The sequence below is a fragment of the Sturnira hondurensis genome, unplaced genomic scaffold, assembly GCF_014824575.4.
Source record: "Sturnira hondurensis isolate 20B ecotype Veracruz unplaced genomic scaffold, ASM1482457v3 Scaffold0006571, whole genome shotgun sequence".
Lineage (NCBI taxonomy): Eukaryota > Metazoa > Chordata > Mammalia > Chiroptera > Phyllostomidae > Sturnira > Sturnira hondurensis.
Window position 1 is genome coordinate 2324681 of NW_028079202.1, and position 15809 is coordinate 2340489.

Here is a 15809-nt window from a genome sequence, read left to right on the forward strand (position 1 = left end):
TACCTTTATAGCATAGAAGTAAAACTTCAATAAAATTAAAACATTACAAAGAAAATCCTGTACAAGTGGGACTATAAACCACCTATACCATCTCCCATCTTTGCCCTGCTAATTCTGAGCTCCAAGTCCATGTCCACCTGATCAATGTGATTTCATCTCCACAATCCAAAATAAATGCTCAGTGAAAAAGTGTCCAATAACTCTGCCCAGAGTGGCTTCCTTGGTTGGAGCATCATCCTATAAACCAAAAGGTCACAGGTTTGATTCCCAGTCAGGGCATATGCCTGGGTTGCAGGTTCAGTCCCCAATCAGGACATGTATATGAGGAAACAGGTTGATATTTCTCTCCTCCTCCTCTCTAAAAAATCAATGAGCATGTCCTCAGGTAAGGATAAAAAAAGTGTGTAATAAAAAAGTGAATGTTATCTAAAATGCTCACTTGACTTACTAAATAGTGAAATGGCCACAAGTATATAAACAAGAGAAAAGCTCATTGAACTTTGACATTTTCTAGCCTTAATTATTCAAAATAATTCAGAAGTCATATACTAATACCCAAATCATATATCAAGTGGACTTTTAGAAAAGTCTGGGGGAATAATGGGTGCTTAGACTAGGGTACCAATTTTCCCATAGAAACATTATAAATAGTGGTGAGCTACCAAGACCAAGTCATAGAAGCCTACCAGACCTATAACAACAGAATCACTTCTACAGTACAAGGAAACCTATTCCAGAGATGTTTCAGGGTTGCCACAAACACTTCTTTGTGTGCATATGCATTGATCCCAGAAAAGCAAAGCACAAATCTAAAAGAAAGTTCTGACACTAAGAAAAGGTACTTTGCATGGTCCCTGGCAAATAGTACATATTCAATAAATTATATCTATTTTATCCAGATATCCCATTTCAAACTTGTATATTCATGAAGATAGCTTTATTTTCATCACTACATACTAACTGTAAATTCAAAAGTACAGGACAAATCCTCACCACTGTATCCACATGCCTCCCTTATAGCCTGCTGCCCATGGGTGTTTGATATCTGTCTGCTAACAAAGAACTCTTAGTGCCAACTGAATCTCAAAACATCAAGGAGGCTTGAAACCAGAGAACCTTATTTAGTTTCAGGTGCTTTATTAAATAAACTACCTTGCTCCTCAAACTGATTATTTTTTAAAATTGTCAACAAAATAGAAAAAGAAATTACAAATACAGAAAATAGTCCTCTAAGAGCTTCCAGTTCAGATAACACTGTCCTAGACAAAAGCAACCTTGTTAAATGGCTGGTGGTGAGACATGGCATCTGAATTCTTTGGGCCTGGGTAATCTTACTAAATAAGAAATGGAGCACAGAACACATCATACTTTCTAGCTTAAACTTACCTGACTAAAATTACTGCATATTTCATGAAACATGAAATAATAGCCATCATGCATAATGACACCAAACTGACAACTGTTTTCATTTTAATACCATTAGTTTCCTCCAGTACACATTTTTTTTCAAAGTTGCAATCCTAGTGTAAAAATAAATTTATTTTCTACTCCCTACCCTCCATTTACAGCAAGAACTGCCCATTACAAACTAGACTTATTCCTTGGCCAATGTCAGAGCAATTTATGCTTTCAGTTGTAAAACATAGGCCTGGCAACAATATTCTACAAGACCAAAAGATGGTGATGTTGCTCAAAAACAAATGCACCTTTTAAAAATATATAATTAAATACATTGTACCAGCTTACCAAAAAAAATTTTTCCTTCCTTGTAAGTAAGGGTTGTCAAAAATGTTTGTGCTTTACTAGGAAACATTAGTGAGGAGAAAAATACTTTTATCAAATTTAGCACAAACTGTTCTAATTCTAAAGACAAACAGTTATGGTCTCTAAAAACAAAACAAAAAACATAGGCACTACTTTTGTCTTTTATCACACTTACCTTTCCTTTTCTGCTTGATCCATCCCCTTCTTCCTTAGGTCATAACAGAGAAATGAAATACATATTTACTTATAATGCATTGAACCACTTTATTTTTCCTAATTATTGTTAATTGAGAAAGATGATTCCTATTTCTGTTTCAAAAGGTAAATTTATTTACATTGATAATGGAGAAGAATGCCAAATAATATCAGCCATGAGAATCAGATCTTTTTTTTACTAATAATGTCCTCCATTTCTTATAATATGCAACATTATGTTTACAGTGGCAAAATACCAAAACTTTTCAAGCAAATATTGTTGCATTTGGTACTTTTCCTCACGCCTTAGTGGTTATCAGTAGACACAGGTTTCCCATGTCTGTGCTGCATGTCAATTAAGAAACAAGATTCAAATATCATTAAGCATCTTAAAACTTGGGTTCCAAACTTACAGAATCAACCAAATATATAAAAAGCACTCCCTGCCTTTTTGTAAATACTCCCTGCCCAGAGCAGACAACAGAACATACCTTTCTAGAGACCACCTGCACTTAAATTGGTATGTAAGTGATGCAGAAACATAGCCAGTCTTAAACCTGGAATCTGAATCAAGTCTGACTCCAAAAATAGTAAGAAAAATAGCGATTGCTTATCGGGCTCCTATTATTTGTCAGTCGTCTTATAAAAAACTATCTCTAATGTTAATAATTACTCTTCAGAGTCTTGATTTTTCCTACTAACAGATGAGGAAAATTAAGGTTCAGGAACTAAAAGTGCCCAGGGCCACAAAACTAGTGAGTCAGGATTTTGAACCCAGAATCCTTGGGCTCAAACCCAATGCTCTTTTCGCCACATCTACCCTGCAAAAACAGAATATAAAACAAGAAATGCCGAGCTAAGCCCATGCCTTAAAATGAGCAGTTTGCCACATCAATCAGATGTTTCTATTCACTTATTTTTTTCACATAAACATTCACAGTAGGGTGATTTTGAGAGGCTTTTAAGCTAGTCATTGAAAATGCTTTTTCTTGAGGTTGAAAGAGAAAGAATAAGTAATCTTTAAAATGACAACATGTGAGAGTGTAAACACATTAAGAGTGAAGAGGAGGTAAGCTGTAGGAACTTTTTAAGAAATCATTTCCATAATGATTTAAGAAACCATTTCCATCATTACATAATAATCATGTTCTGGGAAAAACATACAGGCCAACATAACATTCTTACTTTGCAAAGATCAAACTTCATGTAGTTATATTATTACAATCTCATACTTCAAAATGACATAAACATTTCCATAAATAACTGGTCATTGGTTTCAAATGACCAATTATTTATGGTATTTTAATAATTAGTCTTGCTTACCAGACTTTTTTTCCTTCAAATCCAAAAATTTTTAATATTTTGGTATTCAAATACCCAGTACTTGCTCCATCTCATGAAGCAGCAGAAAGCAGAATCATGAAAGCCTAGAGCTGAGGCTGAGAGGTGAGACCCTTTTTCAGGGTCAAAAGCCTCAAGATGTGAGGCCTACTGGTGAGGCTAGTTGTCCTCTGCATTGCAGTGGTCACAAGAGTAGCCTGACATTCATCCAAAACACTTCCTGAATGTTTCCAAAGACATTAAGGATTCTAATTTGCCCACATTTAAGCAGCCTTAGAGATCTGTGAACTCTCCTATTCCAAAGTGCCAATTTCTAGTTTGAGAAAACCATGTTGGGGTAATATGATGTGGAGGACAGCTTTCAGAGTCCGAGGACCTAGGTACAAGCCTCAACTCTACTTTCTGTGTACATGCCACTCTGTTTCTTATTTGTAAAATGAGGCTCCTAATATGAAGGGGGGAACTAGCATTGCATCTAGCATCTGAACCAGTGCTAATTTCCTCCAGGCTCTAGCACCACAGCCACCCTTGTCACAACCTCCACGCCTATCTATGGCAGAGCCACCCAGCAGAGCCACCTACTGTACCTTCCATAACAATACAGACAACAGCAGCCACAGACCCTGCTGTAAACCCTTCATCTGAAGCAGGATCAGACTGAAATTACATTCAGGCATCTGAAAGGAATACAGTACTGCTCAAGTTTTTCTTATAAATGCACAATTTCAAGATATTTTTAAGTTTATTCAAGTAACAGACACATGGTGTTAATTTACTATTTAAAAATATTCTTCCTGAGCAAGTACTGAGAATTCTAAAACATGCTGCCAAGTACAAACTTTCATCGGAAATCCTCACTCTTAGAGGCAAATTTATAAATCAAAACACAGAAACTTCCCTAAGTGAGATAATCAATTAAATAGTTCAAATTTTGCTCCTTCGAAAGAATAAACAAATGGGATCTCATCAAAAGTAAAAGCTTTTAGCCCTGGCTGGTGTAGCTCAGTGGATTGAGCGCAGGCCTGTGAATCAGAGGATCACGGTTCGATTCCCAGTCAGGGCACATGCCTGGGTTGCAGGCTGGTTCCCTGCAGGCCAACTCCCAGCAGGGGATGCACAAAAGGCAACCATACATTGATGTTCCTCTCCCTCTCCTTCCCCTCTAAAGATAAATAAATAAATAAAATCTTTTTTTAAAAAAAAGTAAAAGCTTCTGCATGGCTAAGGAAAATAGTATCAAGATAAAAAGAAAAGCAACAGCTTGGGAAAACATATTTGCCAATGATACCTCAGACAAAGGTTTAATCTCCAAAATATACAAAGAACTCACATGACTCTACTCAAAGAAGACGAGCAACCCAATTAAAAAATGGGCAAAAGACTTGAACAGACATTTCTCCAAGGAGGACATACAGAGGATCCAGAGACACATGCAAAGATGCTCAATATAGCTAGCTATCAGAGAGATGCAAATTAAAAAAACAATGAGATACCACTTTATACCAGTCAGAATGGCTATCATAAACAAAGAAACAAACAACAAGTGCTGGAGAGGCTGTGGGGAAAAGGGAACCCTAGTTCACTGTTGGTGGGATTGCGAAGTGGTACAACCACTATGGAAAACAATATGGAATTTTCTAAGAAAACTAAAAAAATGAATGTGCCTTTTGACCCAGCAATTTCACTATGAGGAGTATATCCTAAGAACCCTGAAAGAACCTATGCAATCCAAAAGAACCTATGCACCCCGATGTTCATAGCAGCACACTTTACGATAGCCAAGAGTTGGAAGCAACCTAGATGTCCATCGGTAAATGACTGGATCAAAAAGCTATGGTACATCTACACAATGGAATTCTTTTTTTTAAAAAATATTTTACTTATTTATTGTTAGAAGAGAAGGGAAGGAGAGAGGGAGAGAAATATCAATGTATGGTTGCCTCTGCCGAGGACACACAATGTATATCATGTGTCCCCTGCTGGGAACTGACCTGCAACCCAGGCATGTACCCTGACTGGGAATCGAACCTCGATCCTCTGGTTCGCAGGCCCGTGCTCTACACAGTGGAATTCTATGCTGCAGAAAGGAAGAAGGAGCTCCTACCCTTTGTAACATCATGGATGGAACTGGAAAGCATTATACTGAGCACAATAAGCCAGGCGGTAAAAGACAACTAGCATATGATATCACCTTTAACAGGAATCTAAGCAACAAAACAAACAAGCAAGCAAAATATGACCAATGACACTGAAATACGCAACAGGCTGACAGGGTCCAGAGGGGACAGGGGAGAAAATCATAGGGGAAAAGGGGATGGACTCACATGAACAAGTATAAAGGACACATGGACAATAACTAAGGTGGGGGGCGGAAATGGGAGGGAGGTGGGGAGCACTGCAGGGGGCAGGGCTGGGAATATAAGACAGAAAACTGTACTTGAACAAGAATTAAATAAAAATTAAAATTAAAAAAATATGCTCCTTCAATAATGCATTTCTTCTCATGCTTAAAATACAGGAACACAATCCTTTACCTATCAATCCAAAACCCCAAAAGCTCTAAAAACTTAAAGTTCCTTCATACCTCATTGGCAAAATGAGGTATGAAGGAACTGGCAAAATCTGACCAGACATGTGGCTATTGTGCCCTTATTTACCTACACTTAACAAACATTTGCCAAAGAAAGTACAGGACACTGCCCTAGACTTTAATCCAGCTTCTTGTAACACAGTATATGGAGTGTATTATGTTTCTAATATTAAGAAACAGTAATTTTGAAACATGTCTGACATCAATGAAAAGCTAACATGAACCCATCCTAGTGAATATTTTCAATACCAAGTGTCGGGTTTAAGTCACACAATAGATCTGTGAATGTATTATTACTACTTTACATGTGAATGTTGTTTACATATACTAAAACTAGGGCTTAATCTGAAGTGAACATGACTAAGCTCACTCAGCCAAAAATGAGTGCCAGAAAATCTCGATGTCTCACTTTAAGGACTGAGCTCTTTTAATAGCCACACTTAATAAAAAATTAATCACACAAAAAAAGTTTTAAAACAGTTAAAATCACCAAAACTTGTACCCTAGGAAAAGGATACAATGTATAGTTTCCTTCTGCATCTTCACATCTAAATAATCACGCCATATTCCACTGCTCACAAGAGGAAAAGAGATGAATTTATTGTTTTTCTCTCCAAACTACCGGCTATAAAGTCTGTGAAGACACACAAAACAATAGGTTCCTCAAACAAATGTCAACTAATCCTTTACACTCAAATTTAGACAGAATTGGAGGTTTGGCTTTTTTTTTTTTTTACCACAAAATGTATTAACATGATAAAAATATAAACATAGGTTAAGTTTTTCTTAAAACTTAAACATAGGCTGATATAAACATAGGTTAAGTTTTTCTAGTAACAGCCCCAGTCGAAAGATCTACCATTCCAATGACAGCTATGGTCACAGAACTGAAAAGGGTTTAAGCGACACAGACACAGACTGTCACCACTACTGCCCTAAACTAAACTCAGAGAAAACAAGTTTCAAGTTTTGGGGTTTTTTTCATTAATCTATTTAAAATTTAAACTGTTTCTCATGACTTTCTTCCCAAATCAGTGCCACCTGCTAAGCAATGGCTTCCCCAACAGGTAGATCAAGGCATCCTACCTCCTTCTACCCTAAAACCAAATTCTACATCAGACACACTTCACTCACAGAATCTCTACTTTTGAGTAGCTTATCTGAGCAAAGTGAAAAGCACATTATCTGATAACTAATCACAATGTCTAACTTAACTGTTTTCATGGGCATTTTTTAAAAAGAAATGTTTTCATTCAAAAGACTTTCTTTTGGAGAAGTATGGGGAAATTGTTTGGACGAGCGAACCTGAGGGATGCCTCTTGATGGATCACTTCTCTTGCCTGATCCTTACTGAAATTACAATGTATTAGGTTCCGAGGTTTCTTCATAAATGTCCTGGGCAATTACTTTAAGCCTCTTTAGACATCTGAAAGGTTCAGATGTTAAGCTATCTTTATCTTTGTATTTACATCACACAGTGTGTTTCATGAGCTGTAGTTTAGAAAGTAGTCTCCAGGAGCACCAGAACTCCAAAATACAGGTTTAGTTTCTTCCAGCACTTCTCAAACTAACATCTGAGTTATTCATTAAACATGAAATGCTTAATCCCTACAGTCAGGGACCATACCATATATCTCGAATGGGTACTCAACAATCCCTATGGTTAACAAAATCCTAGATAACTGTGATGATGGTGTTAACAGTATCTCCTTCCCAGACTGCACAGACAAACCCTCACCAGCTCAGCCACATTGGGTCTCTTTCTGATTCATTTTAGCAAGTTACTTTTCACATTAGGTAAGATTTGATATATAGCTCCACTCATGCCAAAATAACTGTCTTGGAGAAATGAGTGGCTCCCAGAAAAGTGGACTTACTTAATTTTTCAACTTAATAAGGAATTACAGGCAATAAAAATGGTTTAAGGGCTACTTATGTCCCAGGGACTACACCTTCTGCTTTACAAATATTATCTCAATTAATTGTTACAAAAATCCAGCAAGGAAGATATTCTTTACATTTGACAGAAGATAAAACTGAGACAACACTATTAGGCAGTATTGACAGACATTGTTCTACCTGACTTTAAAGCTACAACTCTTATCCCAAATGACAGCCTACCTTTTCAGTTCTTCAACTGTAAGTGTAGAATCATTTAGTCTTATTCACTCTTAACGTAAAGTTTGTCCTAATTTAAGTTCATTTAACTAATCATTCTGCCCCACACTAATTAAACACATACAAGTGTAGGACATCTTGAAATGTGGGGGATGCTACATGGCCAGAGTATCCATCTTAAGTTAGGACTCAACAGTTTGCTTTCTCCCATCTTATTTAATCAAAATTATGGGTATGCTAAACAGGTATTATAAGAACTTATATTTCTTAAATAAAGACCTCCCATACCTACAATTCTGTCAATGCTAGTACATTTTTAAACTACCCAAATAATTTAAAGCAGAGAGGAGAGCCATTGAGAAACACTGTAACATACTTCTATCCTTTGTGTCTTAGCCCTTCCTATCTACATGATCATGTTTCTCAGTATAGTCAAGCATCAAATTCCTCAAACAACAGCCAATGAACTATTTTCAGAAATCTGCAGATATGCACCAGGATGCAGAAGCCCATTTTTGAGTGTACATGAAATGCTTCAAAGCGATCCAAAGCCACACCTAAATTCTTTAAATGAGATGTTGATTGTTTATTCCACTCAGAAGCTATAAAAACAAAACACTCATTTCCTTCACTCCAGTTAGACTTAACACTAGATAACCTGAACTTTAAAAAAAAAGGCTAATAAAGTAAAGTGATAGTGACATAAAGACAAGAGACAAACAAAGTGAGAAAAACCTCGCTTCCTGTGTTGAAATTTACCTGTTCCTGGGTGAGATGAGCATTACCTTATTCCTTGTTTCCTTAAGGAGGGCCCAGATACAAAGTACTAAAAGTACTAGGTAGTTTAAGTGTCGGCTCCCAAGAGTTTTCCAGAAGCCCCATTTATGTAATAAACAGGTCTGATATAATCCTGGGATTCATACTCTTATCTGACCCCTCTCCCTTGAATCTGGGATGACCTGTGACTTCCTGTAAACAATGGAATATGGCAGAAATGATGTTATGCTGGTTCCAAAGACTATGGCTTAAGGAAACCTGGTTGCTACTGCTTTTGAACTCCTGTGAGCCCTGAGCAACCATTTGAGGCCAGCAATCCTTCTGGAAAGGCCACCCGGTGAGCAAGAGGCCCTGAGACAACAAGATTATATGGTATAAGAGGAAGAAGAAGAAAAAGAGACAGGCAGAGAGAGAGACCAGTACCCTGAGGAACTACCAGCTGCATGTGGCCAATTGAGTGACCACCAGCAAAACCAGCAGAAATGTTCAAGTGAGACCAGCCTGGCAATTTGGGGAAGCAAAACCATGACTAAAAAAAAAAGAAAAGAAAAACATTGTGTTTGGTTTTAGGGTTGTTTGTTACATAGCAATAAATAACCAAAATACTGCGTGCCTGGTTCCTTGTGTTTTTGCATAATTTCCTCAAAACCCAGAGAAAAGGAGTGTACCTTTTCAGGTATACCTCGCTTTACTGCACTTCACAGGTACTGCTGTTTTTTTTTAAACCACTGGAAGATAAGAACCTCCACCAGCAAAAAGATGAAACCTCATTTTATTGTGGTATCTGGAACCGAACCCACAGTATCTCCAAACTATGCCTGTAACTATAATTCCAAATACACAATGCCAGAAGTAAATGAAGTTTACTTCCCAGAAGTAAATTTCATTTACTTCTCTTCCCACCCCACCTCATCCTACCCTATCCCATCCCCCCATCCAGACTGAGATTACAAAGGAAATAAGTAAATGATTGGCCTAATATCACACTACCTGCTCTCCATACACCCAATTCATCCCTCTGCCTCACCAGCATTCCATCACATGGAAAGAATAAGAGTCCAGGACTTCCACCAAGATGGAGGCGTAGGTGGAAACACCGTGCCTTCTCCCACAACCAAGTTTGAATACAACAAAGGTTTAGTAAACAAAGACGCAGCCAAAGAACAGAAAACTGAACTATACGGAAGTCAGACAGCAACGAACTGTTCAACCAGGACCCGTAAGAGGGGCAGAGCCAGCAGCGGAGCAGGGTCGGGCAGGAAGGATCCCCTGACCCAGGTGACCCAGGCGACCCAGGCGACCCAGGCAGCCGGGGTAGCATCGTGGACCCAGTGAGGATTCGGGGCAGGCTGAGCGGGGTTGCACATTCGTGGGCGCACACAGATAAACCCAGCAAAGGAGTGAGCAGTGAGATGGACCGCGAGACCCACCATTGATTTCCTTTGACCCCGCACCCACATACAGTGTCACAACCCCGGGACCGAGTTTCCCCACCCTGGTGAACACCTAGGGCTCTGCTCCTCATATGTAACAGGCATGAACAGTCCAAAATATGGCTCAAGAAGAACTCAAAGCCCCAGAGCTGGTAACTCTAAGTGACCAGGAAATAGCGAACCTCTCAGATGCACAATTCAAAACACTGGTGATCAGGATGCTCACAGAATTGGTTGATTATAGTCAGAAATTAGAGGAACATATGAAGGCTAAACCAATTGAAATGAAGGGAAATGCACAGGGAACCAATAGTGATGGAAAGGAAACTGAGACTGAAATCAATGGAGTGGACCAGAAGGAAGAACAAAACATCCCACCAGAAAAGAATAAAGAAACAAGAATTCAAAAAAATGAGGAGAGGCTTGGGAACCTCCAGGACATCTTTAAACGTCCCAACATCCGAATTATAGGGGAACCAGAAGGGGGAAAGAAACAGCCACGAGTGGAAAACATATTTGAACAAATAATAAAGGAGAATTTCCCCAGTCTGACAAAGGAAATAGACTTCCAGGAAATCCAGGAAGCTCAGAGAGTCCCAAAGAAGGTGGACCCAAGGAGGAACACACCAAGCCACATCATAATTACATTAGCCAAGATTAAAATGAAGGAGAGAATCCTAGAAGCAGCAAGAGATAAGGGGACAGTCACCAACAAAGGAGTTCCCATCAGACTGTCAGCGGATTTCTCAAAAGGGACCTTCCAGGCAAGAAGGGGCTGGAAAGAAGTATTTGAAGTCATGAAATCCAAAGACCTACATCTAAGATTGCTCTATCCAGCAAAACTTTCATTTAGAATGGAAGGACAGATAAAGTGCTTCTCAGATAAGATCAAATTCAAGGAGTTCATCATCAGCAAGTCCTTATTATATGAAATGTTAAAGGGACTTATCTAAGAAAAAGAAGATGAAAAATATTAACAGTGAAAGGTCAGCAAACTCATAGTTATTTACAACCACACCTAAAACAAAAGCAAACCAAGAGGACAGCTAGATCAGGAGCAGAACCATAGAAATGAAGAACACATGGAGGGTTAGCAACAGGGGAGTGGGAGGAGGAGAAGGGGTGAGAAGGTACAGAAAAAAGCATAGACAGTAGGTAGAAAATAGATGGGGGGAGGGCAAGAATACTAGGGGGAAAATATAATCTAATGAACTTGAGACACGTGGTCATAAACTAAAGGGCGGGAATGGTGGGAGAGGGGGTGTGCAGGGTGGAGGAGAATGAAGGGGGGGAATAGAACAACAACTGTAATGGTATAATCAATAAAATATACTTAAAAAAGAAAAAAAGAATAAGAGTCCATACAGACAGTACAAAGAAAACCTAAGAGCCAAGAATTACAAATTGTTAACCAGAAGGAACCTCCCAGGATCACCTAGTACTCACTGACAAGGTCACATAAAGGCAGTAACTACACCCAATGATGATAAATCAATTGCATACATCATACAACAAAGAAATCAACTCCTGATTCCAAATTACCCACTTGCTAATTGAAATACTTGGGGCAAATCATTTAATCTCCTGGGCTAGTTTGCTCTGTAACACATTAGCAAATAACATAAGTTAGTCAAAATTCACTGTAAACAACAACACAAGTGTAAGGAGATAGTGTCCTTGGGTGTAAATATAGTGTGTCTCTACAGTAAGGATTCTAAGGAGTATATAAAAGAATTTGAGAGTTTTAGTGTTTTAAAAGCCCCACTAATTCTGAAAGCTGCTTCCAGGCCAAGCCATTGGCTCAGGGGTTCCATGAATAAGCTTCAGGTAGTTCCCAGACTCTCTAAAATAGGGGTGTCATACTCATTTTCACCGGGGGCAAGGGGCCATATTATCAGCCTCAGAAAAAGGGCCGAATGTAATTTTAGGACTATAAATGTAACTACTCCTTAACTAGGGGCAAAGAGCTGGCACTGACACTGGGTAGAAACAAAATGCTGGGTCAGATTTTTTTTTTTTAAAAAAAAGGTGAAGCCCAGATTTAGCCAACAGGCCTTGTGTTTGCCACCTGTGCTCTAAAATGCTAAGCAGAAAGCACAGGTGCCATGGAAATTTTCTAGGCCAGGTTTCTTTAATTCCATCAAGGATTACTAATCCCCAAAATATTGAGAACTCCTGCTACAAAGTAACACATGCCAAATATAAAGCTTCTGTGAGCCCTGGCTGGTGTAGCTAAGTGGATTGAGCGTGGGCCTGGGAACCAGAAGATCACAGTTCAATTCCCAGTCAGGGCACATGCCTGGATTGCAGGCCAGTTCCCAGCAGGGGATATAGTTCCCGGCAGGGGGCGAACGAGAAGCAACCATACATTGATACTTCTCTCCCTCTCGCCTTCCCTTCCCCTCTAAAGATAAATGAAATCTTTAAAAAAAATTTTTTTAAAAAGCTTCTGTGAATGTGCTCAATACCATACCACTATTAACCTGAATCAGAGCCTTAAATTATTTTCCCTCTCATCATCAATTCTGCCTAATCTACTACTTCCTTCCTCCTCACCACTCCTGTATTTACGGCCACAGCTCAGCCCCTCTCTACCTATGATCATAGCAATCACAGTGTTCTCTGTATCCAAGTCTTCTCTACTTCAATCCACACTGCAACAGCTGCCAGATTAACCCTCTGAAAAGAGCTTTACATTACATTCTCAACTCAAAATTATCGGTAAAACCCCCCACTGTCTACCAAATCCAAGGTCATCTGCCTGCATTAAAAGCAAACATAAATTGGTCAATTTTTATTTCAAGCTTTATCATCCTCACTACTGGTACAAATATTGTTGTTCCATCCTAACGTAAATACCCCCATCTCTTCAGATGTATGAACTCTGTGCTCTTCTTAGTCCCTTCTCTCTGCTTGGATTACCTTTCCCTGCCTGTCAAGATTCTTAGTCGTCCTTCAAGATTTCACAAGCCAGGAAACCCTACCTTCCCAAATAAGATGTGGGCTTTTCTCTTTTTAAATTTGAATTCTGCAGATACCTTAACTATTTATTAAAAGACAAATGAGCCCTGGCCAGGTGGCTCAGTTGGTTGGAGCACAGTGCTGTGCACCAAACAGTTGAGGGTTGAGCGTTCAACCCCTCAAGCCAGGGCACACACATATGGATTCCATGCATGGTTGGGGCGCAAACAGGAGAAAATTTCTCTCTCTCCCCCCTCTCTCTCTTTAAAAAAACAAAACAACAACAAGAAAAATCACCTATATCCTTGGGCAAGGATTTAAAAAAAGACAAATGAGGCATGTATGTATAGTCCTACCCACCCAACTAGTCCTTGAAGGCAGAAACCATCATCATGCTCACCTTTATAGTCCCCAAATACCTCGCACAGTCATGCAGTAAATGCTTAACAACTGTGCAAAGTAGTAAAAGAAATTTCAGACTTCCTCAGGTGAACAGTAGATTCCCTCTTTGAAGGCTGAGAGATTTTATCTGTGACATCTTCTTTCACACCAGGCTTCCAAAACATAGCCCTTACTTTCTGCTTTTCAAAGTCCAGAAGACCTATTTGAAAATGTCAATAAGCTACATCTGAAAGAACTACTCATTTATTTCACACTTCTCAACCTGAGTGGCTCCCAATACTTGGCCACTAAGTATTAAATTTGAAAAAATATTAACTGCTTTTGAAAAGTAATCATTTCCATAATAGCTAATTTACTACTTTATGACTAAAATAAAAGAATGCCTTTCTTTTTTAAAGGGTGCATTTTGCTTGTATAATAGAGAGTCAGTGCCAATAAGGTTGATTGATAGTAAGTGGGAATTCTCGTGAAAACCTGCATACAACTTGCTCACCAGGTGTTTCAGGTAAAAACACCGAAGGGGAAGAGAGAACTTTAGACATCATTCTCTTCCATCACTGTTACCAACAGTATTTTAAAGCACAACTCAAAGTCCTTTTGAATATTAGGCTGCAAAACAATATGTAAAACTTATCCAACAGAAAATGAAAGCCACGCCAAGCGCCTGGAAGAGAAAAAATGTCAACAGGCAGTGAGTGGTCTTGTCTGTTCATCACGGGAGCCAAGGCAGCTTCACTCCCAGGCGACGGGGTGAAGGACGGACCTAGCACAGGATGATCCCTCAAAAGTGGCAAAGCGATGAGCCAACCACAAAATTAACGTCTTGTAAAGGTCGGCAGGAAGAGGTCCCAGTCGCTAGCAAAAACTGCAAGGTCACTGGAACCTGGCGGATCACCGGGGTGGAGGTGGGGTGCACTGCGGCTGCAGCCAGGAGGACTAGGTGACACCGGCGAAGAACAAGGTCCGGGACGCGGTGGGGAATGCCAGGCGCGGACAGGAAGTGCACCCGGTGTCTCAGGGTGGCAGGGGGACAAGGTGAGCAGCTGGGCAGCCACGCAACAGAGTTACCGGGACACTTCGCTCCGGCCTACGCCAGGGCCAAACGGCAGCCCCGCGACCCCGCTCCTCAGAGGTCCGCCTGGGCCGAAAGCTCGGCCTCAGAGTCTCCACCCGCCCCCTGTACAATCTGCGCCCCACCGTCCTCACCAGCTCCCGAGCTCGCAGCGGCGCGTCCTCGCGGCGGCGGCGCCTTAGCCCTCGGCGACCGGGACCGCCATCTCACTGCAGGAGCGGCCCGCAGCCAGGCCACCCGAAGCCGCTCGGAAGCTTTTTCACCACCAGGCCCTCCCCACCGCCCCGCCCCACCGCGATCACCTCCACCGACCCGCACTTCCCTCCCCAAGAACGCGCCAACCGGCCAACAGATCCGGACCCCACTTGCTACCCCGAGCATGCGCAGCCTAGGTGAAGCCACTGGGAAAGCCTACCCCATCGGGTCTTCCGGGCGTCCGGAGGGATGTGGACAGCCAGCCAATAGGAAAGGAGGGCGGAGCACCGAGCCGCTGTGGGCGTGGCATGGCCCTCGAGGCGGGGCTAGAGCCACGGAGGGGCGGAGACTGGAGAGATTGGCTCTGAGGGTTGGAGGTGCGTGCGGCTACCTTGACTTTGCGGTTGCAGCGGGGTAGTGCCTCTCTTCCAGAGAGGATCTCGGGCTCCGGCAGTCCTCTGGAACGCTTTACAGCAAAGGTGGGCTCTAAATGAATATCTCTTCACCAAGCTGGGCACTGTAGAACATATTGCAAGAGTAAATAAACGCCATTAGCAGAGGACTACCACCCCGTATTGGTCACCAAATCTTGCTCCCCGCCCCAGAGGAGTGCAATGACAAAATACTGAGCAAATACGTGAGTCTCATGTGGTACAGCCTGTTACACCCATTTGTACAAAACACAGGTGCCGTTCTTTCTTGCTTGCTTTCAGAAGACTACTTTGCAAATGCAGTTCGTGGTGACCACATTACCCACCAGATGACCTTGCCAACAAAACGTTGGTACCACCTAACCAACCAACAGGAGTCACCTTATGGAGTGTGGTGAAAGGACTTTACTCAGATGAACAATTTGGCATCTACAGAGACACAAACTCTAGAGGAAGATGTACTCCTGTAGAACAAGAGGAGGCCCTTTATATACAGGAAGTTTCTGATCCCTGAGTGGGCAATTTATATG

The 15809-nt window shown here is 40.8% G+C and overlaps 1 protein-coding gene across 8 annotated transcripts in view; it reads right to left on the bottom strand.

Annotated features, from left to right (window-relative positions):
• The window catches only part of WWP1 (WW domain containing E3 ubiquitin protein ligase 1), a 142349-nt gene extending 127303 nt beyond the window's left edge, over positions 1 to 15046 (bottom strand). For 6 of the 8 annotated variants that reach the window (XM_037050197.1, XM_037050199.1, XM_037050196.1 and 3 more), the window contains exon 1: positions 14788 to 14869. The gene's annotated coding sequence lies outside the window, so the exon portion shown is untranslated. Of the gene's footprint in view, positions 1 to 1939; positions 1969 to 14787; positions 14877 to 14965 lie in introns of those variants that run through there. The other 2 variants (XM_037050193.1, XM_037050194.1) reach the window with 2 other exon arrangements.
• Between the last annotated feature and the right edge of the window lie 763 nt (positions 15047 to 15809).